This window comes from Arachis ipaensis, chromosome B9, assembly GCF_059453495.1.
Source record: "Arachis ipaensis isolate K30076 ecotype BB chromosome B9, ASM5945349v1, whole genome shotgun sequence".
Lineage (NCBI taxonomy): Eukaryota > Viridiplantae > Streptophyta > Magnoliopsida > Fabales > Fabaceae > Arachis > Arachis ipaensis.
This window is the reverse complement of record NC_142444.1, coordinates 28,463,547-28,483,764: the sequence shown is the minus strand read 5'-3', so window position 1 is coordinate 28,483,764 and position 20,218 is coordinate 28,463,547. Positions and strand designations below refer to the sequence as shown.

The 20,218-nt window shown below is 37.9% G+C and overlaps 1 long non-coding RNA gene and 1 pseudogene across 2 annotated transcripts; one reads left to right on the top strand and one right to left on the bottom strand.

Annotated features, from left to right (window-relative positions):
• Nucleotides 1-49: 49 nt before the first annotated feature.
• Nucleotides 50-6,883, top strand: LOC110266220 (uncharacterized; annotated as a pseudogene). Its single transcript, XR_015900198.1, has 2 exons — nucleotides 50-2,258; nucleotides 6,171-6,883. The product of XR_015900198.1 is annotated as an uncharacterized LOC110266220 (transcript).
• On the bottom strand, nucleotides 3,661-17,175 carry LOC148544117 (uncharacterized). The gene is made up of 2 exons (XR_015900199.1): nucleotides 16,851-17,175; nucleotides 3,661-6,010 (listed from the first exon to the last, which is right to left on the bottom strand). It is a non-coding gene; the product is annotated as an uncharacterized LOC148544117 (long non-coding RNA).
• Nucleotides 17,176-20,218: the final 3,043 nt, after the last annotated feature.

Genomic DNA, 20,218 nt, shown 5'->3' with positions numbered 1-20,218 from the left:
ATTTTTTTACCATATATCAATTGAATAGCATATTTATTAAACCGAACACTATGCCACTTATAAATGCATAATAACTAATAAGTGTGCGATAATAAGCAATTCCAAGCCTTTCAACTAATTCATATTATTTTCCTTTTATGGGTGAAAGCCTACTATAACCCAAAAAGGAATAAGTAGCATTATAAATGTTCAAGATGAATCCAAATATCAAGCTTTAATTCTCGTTTGATTTTCTCTGAGACGTTTCGCTTGACAACCATCAACCACCGTGAATGAGGGGAGGTTTCGCGAGAGGAGGAGCCTCTCGCCCCATGGTCCAAGGAATGATGGGGAAGAAGGGAAGAGTCACCAACCAGAGATGCCAAAAAAGGAAGAAAGGAAGTGGCTGGCGAGGAGTTCTCTGGAGGGAGGGCGCTCATTTCAAGATTTGAGGACTGGATGGAGGAGATGAATGTTGAAACCGGAAAGAATGGAGATGATATGGTCGCTGAAGTGGGAAGGGCATGTGAGAAGGGGGATGAGAGAGTGAAGGCCCCTATGCGTTCCTTCGCTGAGACTGTAAAAACAGGACAGAGGGGACTGAAGGGCAACTTGGAAAATATGGACATTGGAGCTGATGAAGGAACACAAAGAAATATGGAAGAAAGCGAAGAGGAAGATGATGCTGATGATATAACTATTCAGAAAATGCCGAATGGAATGTACAATCTCGTAATAGGAGAAAGAATCAAAAGAGAGCTAAGGAAAGAGTGGTGGGAATCACTGATCGTGAAGTTACTAGGAAGGAAAATCTCCCTTCAGGCACTCAAACGCAGATTAGAGATAATGTGGGGAAAGAGAGGAAGTTTGGAGGTGATAGACTTGTGCAACGAATATTTTCTGGTAAGATTCTTTAACTCGGAGGACCTGGATTATGCTCTTATGGAAGGACCCTGAAAGATACTAGATCATTATCTCACCATACAACCCTGGAAACTAGATTTTAACCCCCAAATTGCATCAACTGATAAGATTGCTGCGTGGATTCGTTTACCAGGGTTGGCTATTGAGTATTATAACAAAACTATTCTAGGAAAAATTGGTAACCTGATAGGAAGAACCTTAAAGGTGGATACTAATACAGCAGAAGTAGCAAGAGACAAGTTTGCAAGAATTTGCGTTGAAGTAGAGATGGACAAGCCACTGGTCTCAAACTACATGATTAATGGTGTCAAACACTTAGTGGAGTACGAAGAGATACACCAAGTGTGTTTTCAATGTGGTCGTATCGGCCATGAGAAAGCAGGATACCCAGAAAGAACAAAATTAAATTCTGCAAATGAAGAGAATAGAACAAAAAAGGGAGGAGAAACACAAGGAAGCACTGAGGTTGAAGATAGGGGTAGAGCTGGAAATCTAGTTGAGAGTAAGGGCAAGAAAGTAATTAACACTACGGAGGAAAACTTTGGTCCTTGGATGCTGGTTCAGAGGCAAACACGTGGAAGAAGGACCAACAAAGGCGCTGAAACAGGGGATAGTGGAGCAATAACGAAAGAAAAAGGAAAGGAGGTAGTTGAAGTGGGAGGACAATCACGTTTTGCAATTCTGAGCAATGAGGATAACATGGAGGCACAAAATGGGAATGAAGAAATTGATGTACGAAAAGAAGGTTCTAAGGACAATGACAAAGAAAAAGCAAGGGAGCGGCACTACCAAACGTCACCAAAAAGCCAAAACCAAAGCCCTGCCAAGACAACCTTAAATAGTAAGATCCCTTCATGTCCTAGTACTCTGAATTTGTAACCAAGATCTAACCCATCCCAAAACCAGAACAGCCCAAGAACCCAAAAAGAAAAAGAAACAAATATGCAACCCCCACAAAAGGCAAATAAAACTAGCCCAAAACATACCTCCCACACCCCGATCCAACAAACCATAACTCCAAACACTTTTCAAACACATGTAGCTCAACATTTTCAAGAAAACTGGGCCATCTCTAGTCCAAGAAGCACCCAAAATAGCACCCAAGATATTCCCCCATCAATCTTGGAGATGGAGGAGGACAAACCTCCAGACCCCATGGGAGTATATGATAGACAGGATATGGAAATTAGATCGGGCAACTCAAATGAACTTGTTGCAGCCATACTCAATGTGAAAAATGAAGTGATCCAGGAAGTAGCCCAAGGCGAGATGGAACCTCCCAAGAATGTGGAGGATGTACAAATGATGATTGGGGCTTAGACCCACCTTTCGATCTATGGAGTTGATCATTTCAGGTTCTTTATCTTACTCTGCTTAATTATGATAATTATAGCATGGAATGTTAGGGGAGTAGCAAATAAAGCCACGATTTGAACTCTCAAAGAAATGAAGAAGAATCATAAACCTAACATAACTATCTTAGTAGAAACAAGATGTAGTAGTATAAAAGCTAAAGAAACTATAAAATCTCTGGGCTTTCGACACTCTTTTTTTTTAGCATGCTAGAGGCTATAGTGGTGGAATTTGGATTATGTGGGATGATGATAATCTACAAATTAGCATCAATGCCTCTCATCAACAATATGTTCACCTAAAAGTGAAGGAGTTTCAAAGGGAAGAATGGTGGCTAACTGCAGCTTACACAAGCCCTCAGGAAAACTTAAGAAAAGAGCTATGGGAGCAACTTACACAGATTGGTAATGGCATGAGAGAACTGTGGATGCTTATTAGGGATTTCAATGAAATTGCAGACCCCACTGAAAAGAAAGGAGGTTCCAAAAGCAACAGCCAAGAATGCAGAAGATTCAAGGAGAGAATGGATGAATGAAAATTGATGGATTTGGGGTTTATTAGAAATAAATACACTTGGAAAGGAGCTGCTAGAGATGGGCTTGAGCGAGTCTTTAAACGCCTAGACAGAGCCTTGTCAAATTTGGATTGGAGAACCACTTTTTCAGAGGCCCGGATTGAGGTACTTCCAAGAATAAATTCTGACCACCATCCACTGCTTGCTAGAACCTGCCCAAATAGAATTGACACTGGAATCAAGCCTTTCAGGTATGAAGCTATGTGGGAGGCACACTCAGAATTCAAGAATTATGTCAAAGTGTCTTAGAAAGGAGACGTAAATATACCCCAAGCTCTAGAGGCCCTTGCTAATGACTTGAAAAAATGGAATCTAGAGGTTTTTGGGGATCTTTTTAGGCGAAAAAATACTATTCTAAGAAGACTGAATGGCGTACAAAAGGCTCATGATTATGGGAAGAATCAGTTTCTCGATAAGCTTGAGAAAGAATTGACCCAAGAAATGGAGAACATACTTGACCAAGAAGATATCTTTTGGTTACAAAAGTCAAGACAGCAGTGGATAACAGAAGGGGATAGAAACACAAAATATTATCATGCAAAATCCATCACAAGAAGAAGGAAAAATCAAATTATCAAGTTAAAAAATGAAGATGGCAGCTGGTGTGAGGATCAAGAAAAACTAAAAGAGAAGGCGGTGATGTTCTTCAATAAGTTGTACCACCAAGACAAGTATGGCAACCAAGATTTATTGACCAATGTCTCCTACCCTCCTTATAAAGGCCCATCAGAAGCAACACTCAATGCAGTGCCAACACAAAAAGAAATAAAAAGTGCACTGTTCAACATTGGCTCTCTCAAAGCCCCAGGAGAGGATGGCTTTCCGGCTCGTTTCTTCAAAGACAATTGGCATATAATGAATGATTTAATGTGTGAGTACGTTAAAAGACTTTGGCAGAATCCAAAGTACATCAAGAAGATAAATCAAACTCTACTTTTACTAACTCCAAAAATAAGAAATCCTGAAACCATCTCCTAATTCCGTCCAATAGCATTATGCAATGTTGTGTATTGCTAGTCCAAGATTCTTGTTGCCCGTATCAAACCAATGTTGGCAAATAGGATAGCCCCAAACCAATCGAGCTTTATTGCGGGAAGAACCATACATGACAATATAGTAATTGCCAAGGAGATTATCCACGACATGAGAAGAATAAAAGGTAGGAAAAAGTATATGGCGATCAAAATCGACTTTGAAAAAGTATATGACCGCCTAAGTTGGGAATTCATTAATAATTGCTTGCAAGAGTTTGGCATCCCTGAGCACATGAAAAGCATCATAATGGGGTGTGTAACAACAGCAGAGTTCAAACTTATTTAGAATGGTTGCAAAACCCAAGCTTTTAATCCCACTCGTGGCCTACGTCAAAGGGACCCAATCTCTCTGTACCTATTTGTGATTGTGGTTGATAAATTATCTCAACTAATAGAGGAACGGGTAGGAGGTGGTTCTTGGAGACCATTTGTAATTGGGAGATAGGGACCTCATATCTCTCATTTGTTATTTGCTGACGACCTTCTTCTATTTGCTGAAGCATCAATAGATCAAATTGATAACATAATGAAGGTGTTGGAGGAATTTGGTGCAGCATCGGGATTAAAAGTAAATGTAGCAAAAACATCGATCTACTTCTCCAAAAATGTGGGAGTACATGAGATTAACTGGATAACTAATAGAAGCGACTTTGATCAAACAAAACAACTGGGAAGATACTTGGGTTCTATGTTTACAAATGATAGAAAAAGAAAAGACAATTACAGAAATGTGGTGGAAAGAATTGCAAGCAAAATGAAAGGATGGAAAACAAACTGCCTTTCCTTGGCGGGAAAAATCACACTAGCTCAAATGACCATCAGTCCATCAATTAACTTCAACATGATGTACTCAATGATTCCTAAAGGGATATGTAACAAAATTGAGAAAATGCAAAGGAGCTTTATTTGGGGGGAACAAGAAAATAAGAGAAGAATACATGTTGTCAATTGGAATACTATTTGCAAACCAAAAGAAGCTAGTGGATTGGGTTTATAGAATTTAGCAAAAATGAATGAGGCCTTCCTAATGAAGCTAATGTAGAGATTGATGCATGAGAAGGAAGCGTTGTGGGCAAGGGTCATTTATGCTAAGTATGGAAGGAATAGAAATATTCTGCAAGAGATGCATAAGACAAGTGCAGACTCCCCCCTCTGGAAGGCTTTAGCTAATATCAGAGAAACATTTACCAAACATACTTTAATAGCGGTTGGAGATGGTAGATCAACTATGTTGTGGTTGGATAGATGGGTGAAAGATGCTCCCCCTTTGATTCAGCTAGTAAACAACAATATTGAGAGCATAAACATTGAAATGAAGGTCAATGAAGGGGTTCTTGGCGATGGAAATTGGAATATTCAACTATTCAAGAGGTACCTCCCAGAAGACATCTTCGAACACATTCGTGCTCTTGTTCCAGCAAATGAGAATTTGGGGGCGGACACCATTAGATGGGGATTGAGTCATGATGGCATGTTCACAGTCTCTTCTGCATATAAAGCAATAGCAGATTAAGGGACGGAAGCAAATCAATTGTGGAATATACTATGGAAGTGGCAGGGGCCTCAGCGCATCAAAGTGTTCTTTTGGAAGGTTGCTCACCAAAAATTGATGACATCAGAGCACAGAAACAAAATATTTGGAATGAACCCTAATTGTCACATGTTCTGGAACAGTGGAAACAATCTCACATGTTATGAGAGAATGCCCTTTAGCCTCAAGAATATGGGCTAACATTGTCCATCCCAATCACCTTAACAACTTCTTTAGAGCTCCCTTTAATGTTTGGATTCATTGGAACCTGTCCATGGATCTGGGCTTGTCCAAAAATGAGGAATGGATCTCCCAATTCTTAGTAACTTGCTGGTGGCCATGGTATTAGAGAAATAAGGAAATTTTCACACCTCCATTTCAAAGACCATCAAATCCGACATAGGTAATCAAGAAACATGTAGAGCAAATTAAGATGGCATTTGAGAAGAAAAGATTGCTGAGGAAAACACCAAAAAGAATAGAGGTTTATGTTGGCTGGAAAGAACCGCTACAAGGCTGGATTAAACTTAACACGGATGGAGCAGCAGATAAAAATCCTGGCATTATGGGATGCGGTGGCTTATTGAGAAACCACTTAGGAAGATGGGTTGCAGGCTTTATGGTTGATAAGCGGATAATTTATACACTTTTTGGCATTGTTTTTAAGTAGTTTTTAGTATAATTTAGTTAGTTTCACTATGTTTTTATTAGTTTTTAAATAAAAATCACATTTCTGGACTTTACTATGAGTTTGTGTATTTTTCTGTGATTTCAGGTATTTTCTGGCTAAAATTGAGGGACTTGAGCAAAAATCTTATTCAGAGGCTAAAGAAGGACTGCAGATACTGTTGGATTCTGACCTCCCTGCACTCGAAATAAATTTTTTGGAGCTACAGAACCCAATTGGCGCGCTCTCAATTGCGTTGGAAAGTAGACATCCAGGGCTTTCCAGCAATATATAATAGTTTATACTTTGCCCGAGTTTTGACGATGCAAACTGGCGTTCAAACACCAACTTCCTGCCCTTTTATGGAGTTAAACGCCAGACACAGGTTACAAATCAGAGTTAAACGCCAGAAACAGGCTACAACCTAGCGTTTAACTCCAAAAATAGTCTCTACACATGAAAGCTCAATGCTCAACCCAAGCACACACCAAGTGGGCCCGGAAGTGGATTTCTGCATCATTTACTTATCCTATGTAACCCTAGCTACTAGTTTAGTATAAAAACTACTTTTAGTGATTTATTTCAGATCTTCGGATCATCTTTGGATCATTTTTGAGACTATCGTTGTATCACTTTTGATATCTTGATCACGTTTAGGGGGCTGGCCATTCGGCCATGCTTGGATCATTATCACTTATGTATTTTCAACAGTGAAGTTTCTACACCCCATAGATTAAGGTGTGGAGCTCTGCTGTTCCTCATGAATTAATGCGAAGTACTATTGTTTTTCTATTCAATTCAAGCTTATTCTTATTCCAAGATATTCACTCGCACTTCAACCTGATGAATGTGATGATCCGTGACACTCATCATCATTCTCACCTATGAACGCGTGCCTGACAACTACTTCCGTTCTATCTGCAATAGCTTGAGTGTGTATCTCTTAGCCTCCATTCCGAAAGATCGGAGTCTTCGTAGTATAAGCTAGAATCGATTGGCAGCATTCTTGAGATCCGGAAAGACTAAACCTTGTCTGTGGAATTCCGAGTAGGATCTGGGATGGGATGACTGTGACGAGCTTCAAACTCACGAGTGTTTGGCGTAGTGACAGACACAAAAGGATCAATGGATCCTATTCCAACATGATCAAGAACCGACAGATGATTAGCCGTGTGGTGACAGCGCACTTGGACCATTTTCACTGAGAGGACGGACGGTAGCCATTGACAACGGTGATCCGCCAACATACAGCTTGCCATGGAAAGGAGTATGAATGATTGAATGAAGACAGTAGGAAAGCAGAGATTCAGAAGGAGCAAAGCATCTCTATACGCTTATCTGAAATTCTCACCAATGAATTACATAAGTATTTCTATCTTATCTTATATTTTATTTATCTTTTAATTATCAAAACCTCATAACCATTTGAATCTGCCTGACTGAGATTTACAAGATGACCATAGCTTGCTTCAAGCCGACAATCTCCGAGGGATCGACCCTTACTCACGTAAGGTTTATTACTTGGACGACCCAGTGCACTTGTTGGTTAGTTGTGCAGAGTTGTGAAAAGGAATTGAGATTATAATCGTGCGTACCAAGTTTTTGACGCCGTTGAGATCACAATTTCGTGCACCAAGTTTTTGGCGCTGTTGCCGAGGAATGAACAATCACGATTTCGTGCACCAAGTTTTTGGCGCCGTTGCCGGGGATTGTTCGAGTTTGGACAACTGACGGTTCATCTTGTTGCTCAGATTAGGTAATTTTATTTTAATTTTAAGCTTTTTGTTTTTTATTATTTTTATTTTCGAAAAAAATTTTCAAAAAAAAAATAATAATAATAAATTATTCTATGTTCTTCAGAATTTTTAAGAAAGAATTCTAGAGTTTCATGATATATGTTGAATCCTGGCTGGCTGTTAAGTCATGTCTAATCTTTTGGACCGAGGTTTCAACTATCCTTAGAAGAGCTTCTTTGTCTTTCTCAGCAAATTAGCTGTTGTATGTAATGTTCTGCTGAAGCTTGGCTGGCCATTGGCCATGTCTAGTGTTTTGGACCGGAGCTTTCACTGAAAGCTTGGCCGGCTAGTAAGCCATGTCTAATTCCTGGACCGGAGTTTTAGACTAACATTGCATGATTCCTGGAATTCTCATTAGAAATTTTGAAATCCTTATTTTCTTTTTCAAAATTAATTTTCGAAAAATCCAAAAAAAAAATTAATAGAATTATAAAACCAAAAATAATTTGATGTTTCTTATTTGAGTCTAGTGTCAATTTTTAAGTTTGGTGTCAATTGCATCTTTTTAATTTTTCTTTAAATTTTCGAAAACCCATGCATGATGTTCTTCATGATCTTCAAGTTGTTCTTGATGATCTTCTTTGTTTGATCTTTGCATTTTCTTGTTTTGTGTCTTTTCTTGTTTTTCATATGCATTTTCAAATTCATAGTGTCTAAAGTTTGAAAATTTCTAAGTTTGGTGTCTTGCATGTTTTTCTTTTCTTAAAAATTTTCAAAAAAAGTCTTGATGTTCATCTTGACATTCAAAGTGTTCTTGTATGCATCATGTGTTTTGATCTTGAATTTTCATGTTTTGAGTTATTTTGTTGTTTTTCTCTTTCTTCATTAAAAATTCAAAAATAAAAAAAAAATTTCCCTTATTCTCCTCATAAATTTCGAAAATTTGATTTGACTTTTTCAAAAAAATTTTAAAAAAAATCTAGTTGTTTCTTATGAGTCAAATCAAATTTTCAATTTAAAAAATTCTATCTTTTTCAAAAAAATCAAATATTCTTCATTTTTTTTATGATTTTCGAAAATTTTAAAAATAATTTTCAAAATCTTTTTCTTATTTTTATTTCATATTTTCGAAATTAATACTAACTATTAATATTTTGATTCAAAAATTTTAAATTGTTACTTGCCTATTAAGAAAGAATCAAACTTTAAACTCTAGAATCATATCTTTTTAGTTTCTTGTTAGGCAAGTAATCAACTTTAATTTCAAAATCAAATCTTTTAAATTTCCTTTTCAAATCCCTTTCAAATTAAATTTCAATCATATCTTTTTCAAAACTTAATTTCAAAATCTTTTCTAACTTCTTATCTTTTCAAAATTGATTTTCAAAATCTTTTTCAACTAACCACTTGACTTTTTGTTTGATTTTAAAAGCTTCTATTTCAATCTTATCTTTTTCAAAAACCACCTAACTACTTTTCTCTCTCTAATTTTCAAAAACTACTAACCCCTTTTTCAAAATTCCTTTTAATTAACTAATTATTTTAAATTATAATTTTATTTTATTTTATTTCTCTTTTAAATTTCAAATTCTAACTAATAATTAAAATAAAAATAAAAATATTTTTATTTTATTTCACTTAATTTTCGAATTCTTCTCTCTCTCATCTCCTTCTAATTATTTATTTTTCTACTAATATTCCTCTTTTACTCATAATTCGAACCACCTCTTCTCCTCTGTGTTCGAGTTCTTCTCTTCTCCTTCTTCTACTCTTCTCTTCTTCCACTCTCATAAAGGAATCTCTATACTGTGACATAGAGAATTTCTCTTCTTTTCTATTCTCTTCTTTTTTCATATGAACAGGAACAAGGATAAGAACATTCTTGTTGAAACTGAACCTGAACCTGAAAGAACTCTGAAGAGGAAGCTAAGGGAAGCTAAGGCACAACCCTCTGGAGAGGATCTGACAGAAATTTTTGAAAAAGAAAGAGACATGGCCGAGCCTAATAATAATGCCAATAATTCAAGGAAGATGCTTGGTGACTTCATTGCACCCTCTTCTGACTTATGTGGAAGAAGCATCTCAATTCCTGCCATTGGAGCAAACAACTTTGAGATTAAGCCTCAACTAGTTTCTCTAATGCAGCAGAATTGCAAGTTTCATGGACTTCCAATGGAAGATCCGCATCAGTTTTTAGCTAAATTCTTGCAAATCTGTGACACTGTCAAGACCAATGGAGTTGATCTCGAGGTCTACAGGCTTATGCTTTTCCCTTTTGCTGTAAGAGACAGAGCTAGAACATGGTTGGATTCATAACCTAAGGAAAGCCTGAACTCTTGGGATAAGCTGGTCAGTGCTTTTCTGGCCAAATTCTTTCCACCTCAAAAGATGAGCAAGCTTAGAGTGGAAATCCAAACCTTCAGACAGAAGGAAGGAGAATCCCTCTATGAAGCTTGGGAAATATATAAGTAACTGATCAAAATGTGTCCTACTGACATGCTTCCAGAATGGAGAAACATATGTATATTCTATGATGGTCTGTCTGAGTTGTCAAAAATATCATTGGACCATTCTACAGGAGGATATCTTCATCTAAAAACCCCTGCAGAAGCTCAGAAACTCATTAAAATGGTTGCAAATAACCAGTTCATGTACACCTCTGAGAGGAATCCTGTGAACAATGGGACGCCTCAGAAGAAGGGAGTTCTTGAAATTAAAACTCTGAATGCCATATTGGCTCAGAACAAAATATTGACTCAGCAAGTCAATATGATTTCTCAGAGTCTGAATGGATTGCAAGCTGCATCCAACAGTACTAAAGAAGCATATTCTGAAGAAGAAGCTTATGATCCTGAGAATTCTGCAATGGCAGAGGTGAATTATATGGGAGAACCCTATGGAAACACCTATAATCCTTCATGGAGAAATCATCCAAATTTCTCATGGAAGGACCAATAGAAGCCTCAACAAGGCTTCAATAATAATGGTGGAAGAAATAGGTTTAGCAATAGCAAGTCTTTTCCATCATCTTCTCAGCAACAGACAAAGAATTCTGAACAGAGCCATTCTGGCCTAGCAACCATAGTCTATGATCTATCTAAGACCATACTAAGTTTCATGAATGAAACAAGGTCCTCCATTAGAAATTTGGAGGCACAGGTGGGTCAGCTGAGTAAGAAGATTACTGAAACTCCTCCAGTACTCTCCCAAGCAATACAGAAGAAAATCCCAAGAGAGAGTGCAAGGCCATAACCATGACCAACATGGCCGAACCTGGAGAGAGTGAGGAGGACGTGATTCCCATTGAGAAAAGCCTCCTGGGACGTCCTCTGGACAGAAAGGAGTTTCCCTTTGAGGAACCAAAGGAATCTGAGGCTCATACAGAGACCATAGAGATTCCATTGAACTTCCTTCTGCCATTCATGAGCTCTGATGAATATTCTTCCTCTGAAGAGGATGAAGATACCATTGAAGAGAATGTTGCTAAATATCTAGGAGCAATCATGAAGCTGAATGCCAAGTTATTGGGTACTGAGACTTGGGAGGATGAACCCCCCTTGTTCACCAATGAACTGAGTGCATTAATGAGGCAGACATTACCTCAGAAGAAATCGGATCCCGGAAAATTCTTCATACCTTGTACCATAGGCACCATGACCTTTGAGAAGGCTCTGTGTGACCTGGAGTCAGAGATAAACCTCATGCCACTCTCTGTAATGGAGAAACAGGGAATCTTTGAGGTGCAAGCTGCGAGAATCTCACTAGAGATGGCAGACAAATCCATGAAACATGATTATGGACTAGTAGAGGAAGTGCTAGTGAAGGTTGAAGACCATTACATCTCTGCTGATTTCATAATCCTAGATACTGGGAAGGATGAGGATGAATCCATCATCCTTGACAGACCCTTCCTAGCCACAACAAAAGCTGTGATTGATGTTGACAGAGGAGAGTTGGTCCTTCAGTTGAATAAGGACTACCTTGTATTCAAGACTCAAGGTTCTCCTTATGTAACTATGGAGAGGAAGCATGAAAAGCTTCTCTCAATACAGAGTCAAACAAAACCACCACATTCAAACTCTAAATTTGGTGTTGGGAGGCCACAACCAAGCTCTAAGTTTGGTGTTGAGAGGCCACAACACTGCTCTGATTTTCTGTGAGGCTCCATGAGAGCTCACTGTCAAGCTATTGACATTAAAGAAGCGCTTGTTGGGAGGCAACCTAATGTTATTTAATTATATCTATTTATTTTTCATTGCTATTTTATGTTTTCTTTAGGTTGATGATCATGTGAAGTCACAAAAATAACTGAAAAATTAAAAACAAAATGAAAAATAGCATTAAAAATAGCTCACCCTGGAGGAAGAGCTTACTGGCATTTAAACGCCAGTAAGAAGCAGCAGACTGGCGTTTAACGCCAGAAAGAAGCATAAAGCTGGCGTTAAACGCCAGAAACAAGCACCAAACTGGCGTTTAACGCCAAAACAGAGCATCTGCTTGGTGTTTAACGCCAAAACAGGGAGAAAAGCTGGTGTTAAACGCCAGAAACAAGCAGCAACCTGGTGTTTAATGCCAGAAGTGCATTCTAAGGGCGTTTTGCATGCCTCAATGGAGCAGGGATGCTAAGTCCTTGACCCCTCAGGATCTGTGGGCCCCACAGGATCCCCACCTATCCCACATCTTCTTCTCTCATCTTCACACCTTTTCATAACACTCTTCCCCAAATACCCTTCACCAATCACCTCCATATCTCTTCCCCAAATACCCCTCACCAATCACATCCATCCACTCTTTCCCAAAAACCCCACCTACCTCCAAATTCAAAATCCTTTCCCTCCCAAACCCAACCCTAATACACGAAACCTAACCCCTCCCCCACCCCTATATAAACCCCTCAACACTACCTCATTTTCACACATTAAAAACACTTCTTACCCCCCTTGGCCGAATACACACTTCCCCTCCATCTCCTCCATTTTCTTCTTCTTCTACTACTTTCTTTCTTCTTTTGCTCGAGAACGAGCAAACATTTTAAGTTTGGTGTGGTAAAAGCGTTGCTTTTTGTTTTTCCATAACCATTAATGGCACCTAAGGCCAGAGAAACCTCAAGAAAGAGGAAAGGGAAGGCAATTGCTTCCACCTCTGAGTCATGAGAGATGGAGAGGTTCATCTCAAAGGTCCATCAAGACCACTTCTATGAAGTTGTGCCCAAGAAAAAGGTGATCCCTGAGGTCCCTTTTAAGCTCAAAAAGGGCGAGTATCCGGAGATCCGACAAGATATTAGAAGAAGAGGATGGGAAGTTCCTCCAATCCTATTCAACAAGTCGGAATCTTAATGGTTCAAGAGTTCTATGCAAACGCATGGATCACTAGGAACCATGATCAAAGTATGAACCCAAACCCAAAGAATTGGCTTACAATGGTTCGGGGGAAATACTTAGATTTCAGTCCGGAAAATGTAAGGTTGGCGTTCAACTTGCCAATGATGCAAGAAAACGCACGCCCCTACACTAGAAGGGTCAACTTTGATCAAAGGTTGGACCAAGTCCTCATAGACATATGTGAGGAAGGAGCTCAATGGAAAATTGACTCAAGAGGCAAGCCGGTTCAACTAAGAAGGCATGACCTCAAGCCAGTGGCTAGGGGATGGTTGGATTTCATCCAACACTCTATCATATTTCCACTAGCAACCGGTCTGAAGTTACTGTAGACCGGGCCATCTTGATCCATAGTATCATGATTGGGGAGGAAGTGGAAGTTCATGAGATTATACCTCAAGAACTCTACAAGGTGGCTGACAAGTCCTCCACCTTGGCAAGGTTAGCCTTTCCTCACCTCATTTGTCACCTCTGCAATTCGGCTGGGATTGACATAGAGGGAGACATCCTCATTGATGAGGACAAGCCCATCACTAAGAAAAGGATGGAGCACAAGAGATCATGGACTTCAACAAGAGCATGAGGAAATTCCTCATCATGAAATCGCTGAGATGCCTCAAGGGATGCACTTTCCTCCACAAAACTATTGGGAGTAAATCAACACCTCCCTAGGAGAATTAAGTTCCAACATGGTACAACTAAGGGTGGAGCACCAAGAGCATTCTATCCTCCTCCATGAAATTAGAGAAGATCAAAGAGCTATGAGGGAGGAGCAACAAAGGCAAGGAAGAGACATTGAAGAGCTAAAGCACTCCATAAGATCTTCAAGAGGAAGAACTAGCCGCCATCACTAAGGTGGACCCGTTCTTTAATCTCCTTGTTCTTTATTTTTCTATTTTTTCGTTTACCATGCTTTATGTTTATCTATGTTTTGTGTTTTTACTACATGATTATTAATGTCAAGTGTCTATGTCTTAAAGCTATGAATGTCCTATGAATCCATCACCTCTCTTAAATGAAAAATGTTTTAATTACAAAAGAACAAGAAGTACATGAATTTCGAATTCATCCTTGAGATTATTTTAATTATTTTGATGTGGTGACAATACTTTTTGTTTTCTGAATGAATGCTTGAACAGTGCATATTTTTTAATTTGTTGTTTATGAATGTTAAAATTGTTGGCTCTTGAAAGAATGATGAAAAAGGAGAAATGTTATTGATAATCTGAAAAATCAAAAAATTGATTCTTGAAGCAAGAAAAAAGCAGTGAATAACAAAGCTTGCGAAAAAAATAGCGAAAAAATAATAAAAGAAAAAGAAAAAACAAGCAGAAAAAGCCAAAAGCTCTTTAAACCAAAAGGCAAGAGAAAAAAGCCAATAGCCCTTAAAACCAAAAGGCAAAAATAAAAAGGATCCAAGGCTTTGAGCATTAATGGATAGGAGGGCCCAAAGGAATAAAATCCTGGCCTAAGCGGCTAAACCAAGCTGTCCCTAACCATGTGCTTGTGGCGTGAAGGTGTCAAGTGAAAACTTGAGACTGAGCAGTTAAAGTCGAGGTCCAAAGCAAAAAAAAGAGTGTGCTTAAGAACCCTGGATACCTCTAATTGGGGACTCTAGCAAAGCTGAGTCACAATCTGAAAGGTTCACCCAGTTATGTGTCTGTGGCATTTATGTATCCAGTGGTAATACTGGAAAGCAAAGTGCTTAGGGCCGCGTCCAAGACTCATAAAGTAGTTGTGTTCAAGAATCAACATACTGAACTAGGAGAATCAATAACACTATCTAAATTCTGAGTTCCTATAGATGCCAATCATTCTGAACTTCAAAGGATAAACTGAGATGCCAAAACTGTTCAGAGGCAAAAAGCTACTAGTCCCGCTCATCTAATTGGAGCTAAGTTTCATTGATAGTTGGGATTTATTGTATATTCTCTTCTTTTTATCCTATTTGATTTTCAGTTGCTTGGGGACAAGCAACAATTTAAGTTTGGTGTTGTGATGAGCGGATAATTTATACGCTTTTTGGCATTGTTTTTAAGTAGTTTTTAGTATAATTTAGTTAGTTTTCACTATGTTTTTATTAGTTTTTAAATAAAAATCACATTTCTGGACTTTACTATGAGTTTGTGTGTTTTTATGTAATTTGAGGTATTTTCTGGCTGAAATTGAGGGACTTGAGCAAAAATATGATTCAGAGGCTGAAGAAGGACTGCAGATGCTGTTGGATTCTGACCTCCCTGCACTCGAAATGGATTTTTTGGAGCTACATAAACCCAATTGATACGCTCTCAATTGCGTTGGAAAGTAGACATCCAGGGCTTTCCAGCAATATATAATAGTTTATACTTTGCCCGAGTTTTGACGATTCAAACTGGAGTTCAAACGCCAACTTCCTGCCCTTTTCTGGAGTTAAACGCTAGAAACAGGTTGCAAATCAGAGTTAAACGCCAGAAACAGGCTACAACCTAGCGTTTAACTCCAAAAAGAGTCTCTACACATGAAAGCTCAATGCTCAGCCCAAGCACACACCAAGTGGGCCCGGAAGTGGATTTCTGCATCATTTACTTATCCTATGTAACCCTAGCCACTAGTTTAGTATAAAAACTACTTTTAGTGATTTATTTCAGATCTTCGGATCATCTTTGGATCATTTTTGAGACTATCATTGTATCACTTTTGATCTCTTGATCACATTTAGGGGGCTGGCCATTCGGCCATGCCTGGACCATTATCACTTATGTATTTTCAACGGTGGAGTTTTTACACCCCATAGATTAAGGTGTGGAGCTCTGCTGTTCCTCATGAATTAATGCGAAGTACTATTGTTTTTCTATTCAATTCAAGCTTATTCTTATTCCAAGATATTCACTCGCACTTCAACCTGATGAATGTGATGATCCGTGACACTCATCATCATTCTCACCTATGAACGCGTGCCTGACAACCACTTCCGTTCTATCTGCAATAGCTTGAGCGTGTATCTCTTAGCCTCCATTCCGAAAGATCGGAGTCTTCGTGGTATAAGCTAGAATCAATTGGCAACATTCTTGAGATCCGAAAATTCTAAACCTTGTCTGTGGAATTCCGAGTAGGATCTGGGATGGGATGACTATGACGAGCTTCAAACTCGCGAGTGTTGGGCGTAGTGACAGACGCAAAAGGATCAATGGATCCTATTCCAACATGATCAAGAACCGACAGATGATTAGCCGTGCGGTGACAGCGCACTTGGACCATTTTCACTGAGAGGACGAACGGTAGCCATTGACAACGGTGATCTGCCAACATACAGCTTGCCATGGAAAGGAGTATGAATGATTGAATGAAGACAGTAAGAAAGCAGAGATTCAAAAGGAGCAAAGCATCTCTATACGCTTATCTGAAATTCTCACCAATGAATTACATAAGTATTTCTATCTTATCTTATATATTATTTATCTTTTAATTATCAAAACCTCATAACCATTTGAATCTGTCTGACTGAGATTTACAAGATGACCATAGCTTGCTTCAAGCTAACAATCTCCGTGTGATCGACCCCTACTCACGTATGGTTTATTACTTGGACGACCCAGTGCACTTGCTGGTTAGTTGTGCGGAGTTGTGAAAAGGAATTGAGATTATAATCGTGCGTACCAAGTTTTTGGCACCGTTGAGATCACAATTTTGTGCACCAATGGTCAATATTGGAAAATGTACAGCATATATAGCTGAGTTATGGGGTATATATCATGGATTGAAGGTTGCTTGGGACATAGGGATTCGAAAGGTTATTATAGAATCAGATTCTAAATCTGCGTAGAAAATCTTGTTCATAAAGAAAAATTAGAGGAACATCCTGAAGCTTTGGTGCGTAGCATAGGAGAATTCATGAAAAGAGACTGGCAGATCAAAATCAAGCACACTTACAGGGAAGGAAACAGAGCGACAGATTGGCTCGCCAAGAAAAGTTTAGACATATACCCAGAGTTTGTGTTCATTGATCAACCCCCAGGAGAGCTAAGAAGGATTCTTGATGAAGACATTTGGGGCACGATGTTGCCAAGGCTAGTTTCTGGTTGTTAGTTTTCTTTTTGTTGGGCGTAAAGCCCCTTTGTTGACCGAAAAAAAAATGTTCAAGATGAAGAAAGCAACGAAACAAGAGAGAAATAAACAGAACCTAAAACTACACATTTTAAAAAATTGATTTGTTTAGCTTGAGTTATGGCAATGGAATGGGTAGAGATGAGTTTTTGCACTATTCAACCCTGTTCTACCTTATTATATTCTATAAAAGATCCGTTTTACTACTTTCTGTGAATAGTAAAATTTTGCACTCTAATCGACTACTCTCTCTCTCTCTCTCTCTCTCTGTATATATATATATATATATATATATATCCGGTGGATACATCTAGAACCTGACCTTTGTCGTGAACAAAAATCTCAAAACATGCCTGAACTGAGTAGGGATGGAGCGGGTACCCACAAGTACTGGTTGGATTGTCATTTCTAAGCTTGAGTAAATTTAAGGGATAAGTATTTTTTTATCCCTAAGGTTTAGGGTCAAAATCAAATTCGTCTCCAACGTTATTTTTTACTTAAAAGCGTCCTAAACATTTTATTTAGTATTAAAATTGTCGTTTTTAATAAAATTTTTAATTTTATTACTAAATTACCCCTACCCTAATAAAAAATTATAAAATAATAAAAAAAGAAATAACGCGGGGGGGAGGGAAAGGGAAAGGGGGGAGGGGAGGGGAAAGTGGGGATGGCGCCGGTGAAGCTTGGAGCCGTCGTTGCCGTCAGGAATCAGAACCAGAGGGAGAGAAAGCTCGCGAGGGAGAGAGGAGACACGAGCCAGGGAGTCGCGCTCCGCCACTGCTACCGCTGCTACTGACCTCGCCGCCACTTCGCGTCCTCACCGCTGTACCTCGCCGATTCGGCTTCTGCTTCTGCTTTCGATTCTGCTTCTGCATCTGCAGCTGCTTCTTCTTCTGCTTCTGCATCTATTTCTGTGTCTGCTTTTGCTTCTGCTTTGTTTCTGCTTTGCTTCTTCTTTTGCTTTTGCTTTTGTCTCTACTTCTGATTCTGATTCTGATTTATTATTTTTCTGATTTCATTGTTGTTGTGTGTTGATTTTGTTGTTGAATTTGATGTTAGTTTCTGAATTTGAATAATGTGTTATTGTTGATGTTCTTAAATCTGATTATTGGTATTTGGTGGGAGTAAGAGAGGTGGTGGTGGTGGTAAAGGTGGAAGTGGTGAATGGTATTTTTGTCTGTAAAAAGTTAAAAAGACGATTTTGATACCAAATAAAACGTTGGGGATGATTTTAAATCCAAAATAGCATTGGAGACGAATTTGATTTTGACCCTAACTTTAGGGACCAAAACATTACTTACCCCTAAATTTTAAATGGCTTAAAAAGAGATTTACAAAAAACAAAAAAAGGCAAATAACATAAGTATCTATTCATATTTTGACCCAAATAAATCATGACCAAGGACTCTACAAGGATCCTGTCATTCTAAGGAAGCCCAATAAGCTTGCAGGTCCAATACAACAAGACTATGAATCCACCGACCCGACTTATTTGAGAAACGGGGTTCATAACCCATGCTCAACCCGATTTGCGCAGTAGGCAAAGCTTGGTCACCCCACTACTTCAGACACTATTTGCAAATCATTACCCCTCACAACATGGAATAACCTCCTAAGACACAAGGAAAGAAAATTGTCCACTATCCATAAATGAAGTGGTGACCAACTCATCAGACTTTATAAATATCCTATTCATCTCAGGTATTTCTTGATCTCAATTCATTTGAACCTGCTTGAATTCTTGTTAATTTAAATATCGAAGTCCCTTGCAGGTACTCCCTACCATCATTCATACAAGAAATTCGAGAGATTCCTCCTCTCTAGTGGACAAATCGGAGATTTCAACTTAAAGAAGTCTAAACCTCATGTCTAGGCCCACATCAAATATTTCCTTAAAACAATATCTTAAAACATAGTGTTTACCAGAATGTTGGTCATAACTTTAGCCTATGTTTGGGAGCATTAAATAAAAGAAGAAATAGCATAGAATAGAATGACTAAGGGAATCAAGTTTGGAAGAACTTTTAGAAGGAGGAATGGCATGGTCAAGGTGGATTGGTGGAACAATGTTATATTAAATATTACCTGTCATCCAAAATTAATATTTTTTTGACGAATAAACTACTAAAATAGTATCCAAAAAATTTTAGCATTGACAAAGAAAAAATCTGAAAGATGCGAAAAATAAAATAATTCCAAAAAAATTTAAAATTTGACAAAAACACCCAACATAAAAGTATGACATTACAGTAAATAGAAAGCAGTGACCTGGCTACCAAAAGTGTTGAGTGAGAGAACCCTAAATCCTAATTTTTCGAAATCACATCTTTTACTTTCTTCCTTATTACCTTCTATATCAAATAAGGGTTTTGCTACTGTGTAGAAAGGAGATTCTTTCAATACATGTAGAAACCACGTGTCAATCAATGACACAAGTAATAGAAATAGTATACCAATATATGAGAGAACAGCAACGTCAGTATGAGACCCATAAAACTGGAGTTCTGCAATCAATAGGCCCCACATGTTTTTTACTTTATGTTTAATAATGTTTGTTAAATACTTAAATTTATTAGTGACTACAATTAAAAAGAGAATTTATATATGCATAAAAATAAAAAAGAAATTTAGAAAAGTTATAAAGTTTTAAATAAATTTCACTATTTTATTTATTGCTAATAAAGAGCTACAAATAGAAATTAATAATTTTTTTATCCCTGCTAATGATAACGAAATGTAAGTTCTTTAAAACAATTATATTCTACATAAACGATATACTTATTTATCAAAATTTTAAAATATATATATATATATATATATATATATATATATATATATATATATACTAAGAAATTTATTTTAGAGAAATAAGAATATACAAGAAATAAAAATATATTTATTATTATATTTTATAAATAAAAATATATAGCTTTTTAATTAAGGCTGATAATATATACTT